Source organism: Triticum dicoccoides, chromosome 4B, assembly GCF_002162155.2.
Source record: "Triticum dicoccoides isolate Atlit2015 ecotype Zavitan chromosome 4B, WEW_v2.0, whole genome shotgun sequence".
Lineage (NCBI taxonomy): Eukaryota > Viridiplantae > Streptophyta > Magnoliopsida > Poales > Poaceae > Triticum > Triticum dicoccoides.
Window position 1 is genome coordinate 377,936,612 of NC_041387.1, and position 8,106 is coordinate 377,944,717.

Genomic DNA, 8,106 nt, shown 5'->3' on the forward strand with positions numbered 1-8,106 from the left:
TACACATTATACTTGAATAAGACACGTGTTCCTGTTTCTAGAACATACAATATCTGTCTATCACACCATGTTCTTACATCAAATTACTACTGTTGTGTAACCTGCAACAATCACTTATCATAAGACACGTTTGACTTCGGAGTGTGATATAGGTTACATCTAACATTCTTTTCTAGCTTGTACTACTAATTTGTTGAAATGGCACTTATGACGAGACAGTTTTAACTTGGTAGAGTGATATTCGTTGCATCTTTCATATGGTGTCTAGCTTTCATTGCTTCTAATTTGTTGAAATGCCTTCTCCTTAGTTTACACATCATAATCTGTGAATATGCAATGGCACTAATGACGAGAGACCTCTAACATGGTAGTGTGATGTTGTTTGCATCTTGCATATGATTTATTTCTTGTATTGCTTCGCATTTGTTTAAACGCCATTTATGATGAAACACTGTTAACTTGGCAGAGCGATATTTGTAGCATCTTTCATATGGTGTCTACCTTCCATTGCATTGCTTCTAATTTGGTAAAATGTCTTCTTCTTAGTTTACACATCATAGTTCTGGTTATCTCTTCCGTCCTGTTTTTCGTACATATTACATCCTCCTATCATGTGGTTGTCTAACATCAAAGTTCTGTTCGTCTACATCACGCATCAATTTGTTCTGAAGAACTAAATTGTTATTCATTTTTCTTGTCGGCTTGACTTAACATGGCACAGAGAAAGAGGAAGAAACACAGAATGGCAGGGAATGAGAAGCGGATGAATCATACAGATTCTGCTGGTACTGATGGTGCAATAGAAGGTCAAAGTCCAGAAGAAAATTCTACAAACACCGCATCCCATATGAAACAAATAGCTGCCACCAAACAAGCAGAGACAGCCCTAGTTCTTGCAACACCTACCATAGTACTACCAGCTGCACGAGTTACTCGTGCGTCAACTGAGCTAGCAGCACGTTTCCAAGCTCCCTTGCCACCTGACACTACTTCCCAAGCACTCTTGACACAAGACGAGTTGGCAATATCAGATGAACCTTGTGAGCTTCAACAGCAAGAAGGTAGTTGCTGGAGTCAAGTTACAGTTGCATGCTTCTTTATATGTAGTCTCACAGTTTGATGTACACTAACACTTCCTATGTTTCTTGTTGGAATAGCACCTAGGCGCAAAAGGAAACAAACATCAGGGATAATGCTCGAGAATGGAGATCCGTTTTGAGGCAGGTTTAAAAAGGCCACGTGATGCTACAGAGTCAGCCAAGTTAGTATCAGAGGCAGCGGTTGCCGTTAGGTGTCATGTACGTATCCTCCCAACATGGATTCAGTACAAGAATGACAAAGACGAAACCCAGTTAAACACCTTACTCGACCATTTATCTGTAAGTATGGTTATGTATGGAAACTAATAATATCATCTTGCTCTATCCCATACTTTCTAGGTTGCTGATAATGAGACTCCCATAATTTTCAACAGATGAGGTTCAAGTTGGATAGCCAAGATGATGCAACCAGACAAGCTTGCACCCATGTTTTCAAGTCTGCTCTACGACAGTATCGGTATAACTTGAGGAAAACTAACTTTGAAGGCAAGGCTAACAGTGAACTTTCCCAAACATCTCCAGTGGAAAATATATCGAATGAAGACTGGAGGGGCCTTGTTAAACACTGGTCTGATCGGAAGTATCAGGTACATTATATATATGTGATCAGATCACATGTTGAAGTCCTATTTACGCATGTGCCACACAAATCTATCTTCTTGTAGGTGAACTGTTCAAAGAACAAGGCCAACCGTACGAAAGTGAAATTCCAACAGACGACAGGATCTCATAGCTATATTGCACACTCCGATGCTCTTGTAATTAGCTGCTGTTTCACTCTTTTCGTTGTACCATATTATCAGATCTATATTGACTTGTTCGAAATGCAGAGGAAAGCCTGCGAGGACCAAAAAGTACCTGAACCAAATGTTGTGGAAATTTTCAAGGACTGTCACACCAGCAAGAAGAAGGGCATGACTACACCAGTCAAAGCCGCTATTGTAAGTCCTTAATCCTCATGCCTTTTAACTACTACTTACTCTGACTTGTGCCTTGAACTGCATGGTTTGCAGCCAATGTCTATTACTCTTTTCAATTTTATACACAATTGTCTTAGCGTATCATTGTACCTTACAAGGTTTAAAAGAGAGGAGTGATGTTCCTTTGATCTTGACCCGTAATCTAGTTCCGTGCTGGACTTGCCCACACAACATTACAATTGTCTGTTTGTCTGTTCTCAGTTGTTTTGTGATATGAATGATGTCATACTATGCTTACCGTATTATAAAGTTTGTCTCTTTATCCTTAGCCCTCAATACAATGTGAAAAAATAGACAATACATTAGCAATGGTACATGCTCATATGTTTGGAACCTGGTTTTATTATGTACTTTGCAATAAAATACAACTAATATTTTACATGGGTTCACCAGAATAATTTCTGTATATAGACCAAAGCTATTTTGTTTGGTTTTGCTGCCTCCTTAATAGCTTCTGTTCTGGTACTACTAATGTAAAACCTCAAATTTTCAGCAAGCTATGGAAAAAATGGTGGAACCGCCACCTTCTGAAGGTGGCGAGGCAACTATAATCGCAATGGCAGCTCTTGCTGCAGTGGGTCAGTACCTATCCACTAACAGTGCCAAAAGCACGTTCATGCGTAATACTGGGTTGGTTGTTAAGGCAATATCGTCCAAACTGCCTCATGATCAAGATATGCAAGCTCAAAGCAATGTTGTATCTCCGCTCCAGACACAAGTCCATTCCCTAACAGAGGCCCTTTGTGAAACAAGGAGAAACATTGCTCAATGTCGTCAAGATATGCATGGTTTTGAAACCATACTATTAGACATTTGCTATGTTGTTCAGGAGCCTAGGGGAAATGAAGGCGAGGGTTATGGTGCTCCATCGGACAATACAACATGAAAACATAATAGTCAGGTCAAATGAACTGAGCTTCTGAACTTCTGGTGGTGCATTTATCTGCTAGATTGTTAAGTTTTATATCAACCTTCCTTTTGTTATATAGTTGTAATTTGTTTTGATGCGATACAAAATTTATTCTCAATGTGCAGCCACCAGCTGAAGAAAACTGCAAGCCATTTTTGTATAGTGTAGGTGTTCCCTATATTTGCACTGGTGGCGATCTTTGATGCCGAGTGGATGTAATCTGTGCAATCGCCTTAATAGCCTAGCGTTAGTTTCGGCCTTATTTATTTCCTAGTCTTCTTTTTCCCTGGTTTGCTAGTGGCCGCTGTCGGTGTCAAAACCGGCGGATCTCGGGTAGGGGGTCCCGATCTGTGCGTCAATGCTGATGGTAACAAGAAGTAAGGGACGCAGATGTTTACCCAGGTTCGGGCCCTCTCGATGGAGGTAAAACCCTACTTCCTGCTTGATTAATATTGATGATATGGGTAGTACAAGAGTAGATCTACCACGAGATCGTAGAGGCTAAACCCTAGGAGCTAGCCTATGATGGTATGATTGTAATTGTGATCAGCCTTCTAAGGACCAACCTCTCTGGTTTATATAGACACTGGAGAGGGCTAGGGTTTACATGGAGTCGGTTACAAGGAAGGAAATATAATATCCGGATTGCCAAGCTTGCCTTCCACGCCAAGGAAAGTCCCATCCGGACATGGGCCGAAGTCTTGAGTCTTGTATCTTCACGCTTCAATAATCCGGACGTTGTACATAGTCCGGCTGTCCGGACACACCCTAATCCAGGACTCCCTCAGTAGCCCCTGAACCAGGCTTCAATGACGATGAGTCCGGCCCGCAGTATTGTCTTTGGCATTGCAAGGTGGGTTCCTTCTCCGAATACTCCAAAGCAATTATTGAACACTCAAATCGTGTCTGGATCTGAAAAATGATCTTCGCATACCACTGTAGAGAAAATGATATTTCACAAATGCAATCTGCTGACAACTTTTTCTGATGACGTGATATGTTATTATGATCGGATCCATGATTCGAACCGTTTCCACACAACCAGCTACAACGCATATTACAAGGCGGTTTCTGTGACACGTCTTGTCAAAGCAGAGATCGTGTCCCCTTATTACAGGATTCTCATCAATACGGGTATGGGTAATATCACCACGCCATTAATTGTGGCGCTTGGGAAACAAGCAATTCCCAGCGGGCAAGTGGGGAGGCGCACCGCTTCTGGTGCCTCTATGAAGGGATAAGATTCCCCCATTTTCACCCACGCCTTCTTCCTCCTTCGCCCACTCTTGCCCCCTCGAGCTCTAGCGCCCAAGCCCAAGTCTTCCCCGCACAGCTAAACATGTCTGGAGCAGGAGGCAAGTGGGTGGCTTCCACCGTCAAGGAGAAGCACATCGCAAATCTTCGGGCGACCGGATAGTTGGCCGCGGACATAGCGCACCGTCTACCGGACACCGGGCTGGTCATTCCGACCATAGGACCCCACGAGAGGGTCGTATTCGTCACCCACTTCATCCGTGGACTGGGATTTCCACTCCATCCCTTCGTCCGCGAGCTTATGTTCTACTACGGGCTAGATTTCCATGATCTAGCCCCAAATTTCGTCCTCAACATCTCGGTGTTCATCGTCGTGTGCGAGGCCTTCCTCCGCATCCGGCCTCACTTCGGCCTATGGCTGCAAACTTTCTGCGTGAAGCCGAAGGTGGTAAGCGGCCAACAGGCGGAGTGCGGAGGGGCCATGGTGGGTAGAATGCCCAACGTCACATGGCTCGACGGCTCCTTTGCGGAGACCATAAAAGGATGGCAATCGGGGTGGTTCTACATCACCGAGCCGCACGGTGCCAACTGGGCAGCGGCCCCCGAGTTCTGATCCGGAGCCCCCATGCGGCTCACCTCTTGGGAGAAGAAGGGCCTGTCCTGGGGAGATTCCACGGAGCTGGCCGGACTCCAAACATGCGTCAAAAGCATGAAGGACGAGAACATCAAGCTTGTCAACGTGATCCAGGTCATGCTCGTTCGCCAAATCCTGCCCTGCCAGAGGCGGGCAGTCAATCTATGGGAGTTCGTCCCAACCGAGCACCGGACGCTCCAGAGGCTCTACGACATGACACACAAAGCCGAATGGAAGGTGTTGCTCAAGGCCTCCGAAGTACCTCCTCCAACTTCCGAGGACCGCAGGCTTCACGCCGTGCGGGCTCCTAGGCCGCTGAGTTCTTAGACTCACACCGGACCGAGTTCTTCCTGATATATTCGTGGGAGTGCCTTAATTAGTTGTGCATATTTGCTTCAGGATTACGTGGAGACAGCGGAGCAGGTTTACTGCCCGGCTCCGCTGCCAGAAGACCCAGCAGATGCTCTCCTGACGGAGATGCTGGTCCTGGCGCCGTACAAGGTGCCGGAGAAGAAGGCTGAGAAGAAGGCCCCGGGGATCCGAAAGGGTCTCTAGCGTAAGGTTTTGCCGGAAGCCTTGTCCGAAGACGACGAGGCTGACTCCTCCCACGAAGGGGAGGAGGAAGAAGAAGAAAACGCCCCATCCGGAAAGGATGAGGGGTCCGGTGAGGCAGACCAGGGGGCCGGAAAAGGCCCCCGGCGCAAGGCCATCATATCCCTGTCCTCGGATGACGACGAGTCAGATTCCTCATGCGGAGGCGGGGGAATCAAGAAGAAATTCCACCTCCCCGCACTGGGGAGGGGAAGAAAAGAAAAGCCGCCCCGGAGGGGGAGGTTGGGGCATCCAAGAAGGGGAAGGTGCCCAGGGGGAAGCCCCTAGTGCGAATTCACTTCCAAACAAATGATTTCACTTCATAGTTTTTGCATTTTATAATGCCGAACAAATGTGCAGTCCGGCCAGGGATCTCCCCGAAGTGTCTTCCTCCGGGTCCCAGAGTGATTCGGAGATCAATTCACTTCCGACGGCCACTACTCCTCAACACGTGGATGACATGGAGGTGTTCTCCCGAAGGCTCCCAGAGCGGGGGGAGGTGACTCTGGAGAGCCCCAAGGCGGGGTCCCAGACGTCGGACACGCGGGGTTCAAGATCCCCGCGGATCGTGTCGATGAGGGCCTTGGCCTGCCAAGCTCTGAGCCGAACACAATTCCAGAACCTTCGATGGTTCCGAACTCAAGCGGGCGACCCCTTGCTGGGGAGGGCGAGCCGTCTGTGTCGCGGACTTCCGTTGCGCATGAGCCGCCGGTCGGTCTGCTGGAAGCGCTTCCCTGGATGAAGGGCACCGTACTCTTATGAGTACAGTGATTCGGAAGGTTTCGTCCGCCAAGAGCGGACTAACCGAAGCTTGCACGAGCCTCCTAACAGGCTTCGAGGTAAGTAATAAATATGTGCAAAATTACCACCCAATAGGTAGTAGCCCCTGATACTCTGTTTGGTGTTCGGAAAGAAAAGCCGAGCAGAGGGTCAATTATAATCCGCAGGAGTCTAATCATAAGTATTATTGTGAATAAGTAGGCTGTGCTGCTTGCTGCCGAGGTTACCACACTGAAGCGGGACCTAGAGCAGGCGCAGGGAGAGCTCGACCTCGCGAAGAGGCAGCTCGAAGAGAACAAGGGTAAGTAATTCGCGCTCTTATATACTTAAGGATAGGCAGAATTGGTGGGTCTAACACCTAAGTGTCGTGACCGTGTAACAGGGGCCACCACCGAAGTTGTGTCCCTGAAGAAGGCGCTGTCGGAGGCCGAAGACAAGGCGGCCTTAGAGTGTAAGGAGCACGAAAAGCAAAGTGCTAGGGTAGGTGAGGTACAGCAAGAGTTCCAGGACCTCTGCAAGAAATGTGAGTCTGTGGAGCATGATCTGAAGGCGAAAGAGGCCGAGCTTGCGAAGGCCCTTACGAATTTAAAAGACGCCAAGGCCGAAGCCAAGAAAGCACAGCAGGAGATCCAGGAGGCCAAGAAGATAGCAGCGGGTAAGAAGTTCTTTATGCAAAGCAAACATGTGGAGGAGGCGTTTCTTTTACTTACTCGAATTCGGAGCTCTCCAAGGGCATTCATAGATCTGCCATGCAGCGCATCAGACGCTGTGGAGTTCTACCGTGCCCAGGAGGAGAACTCAACGGAGAAGCTGTTCTGGTCCCAGTATGCTGGGGCCGAACACCCGATGCCTCTGAGTGACCAACTGAAGCAGTTGGTCGAGCTCCACAGGGCGGCCGAACTAGCTATGAAAGGTTTCATAGTCCGGATGTGGCCTGGTTTGCGCATGCCCAGTAGCTACTTTGGCCTGATCAAGCGGATGGTGGATGCCTGCCCGCGGCTTGAGGTGATCAAGTGATCCGTGTGCATCGAGGGTGCCCGCCGGGCCTTTGCCCGCGTGAAGGTGCATTGGGGCAAGATGGATGCGGAGAAGCTGGTCAAGGACGGGCCGCCGGAGGGCAAGGCGCATCGCCATCCTGAGTTGTACTATGATGGCGTTATGAACGGTGCTCGTCTCATGGCTGACAAATGTACCAAGGACACCATTTTTGAATCAATTCACTTCTGTCATGTTTGTATTTTAAGGACGAAGTTACTTGCGCTATGTAGTGCTTTTGTTATTTAAAATATTACCTTCTGTGTGGCTGTTTATAAAATCCTGAAAGTAGGCCAGTCGTCGGCTTCCGCCCCCACGTGACTAGCACTGGGCTGTTCGTGGAAAACCCGGTCACTCTTTACCCAAATGTTTGGTCCCTTAAGGAGGTGTCCAGCACAGCAAACGAGGCAATCGGACTATGCGGCTTTATAACTTTCACTTAGCCATAGAAGTATATAATTTTAAATTTCGCGAAGCTCCTCGAATCCGGAAGGCTGAATTGGGGCGCTATATATGCCTTGATCGGACAAAGCCGATTTATCACCTAAAGCGGATTTTTTAAGGATTTTAGTACCTCTCCAACAGCGACCAGCTCTCGCCACATCATGTCGGTCAGTTTTCGGCTTTCTCTACTGAGGTGCTCATCCAGAAGAACCGGGACACAATCGCAGTAGTTCTCCCTACGCTACCTTAGCCGATATAACAGAACGTAAGCCACCAAAACAAGGGAGCCGGGCTATCCCAACTGTAGACCCAAGACATGATTCGTAGCTGATGCATATAGTGCTATAAGTTCGGGGTGCCGCACTATTGAAAGTGTTC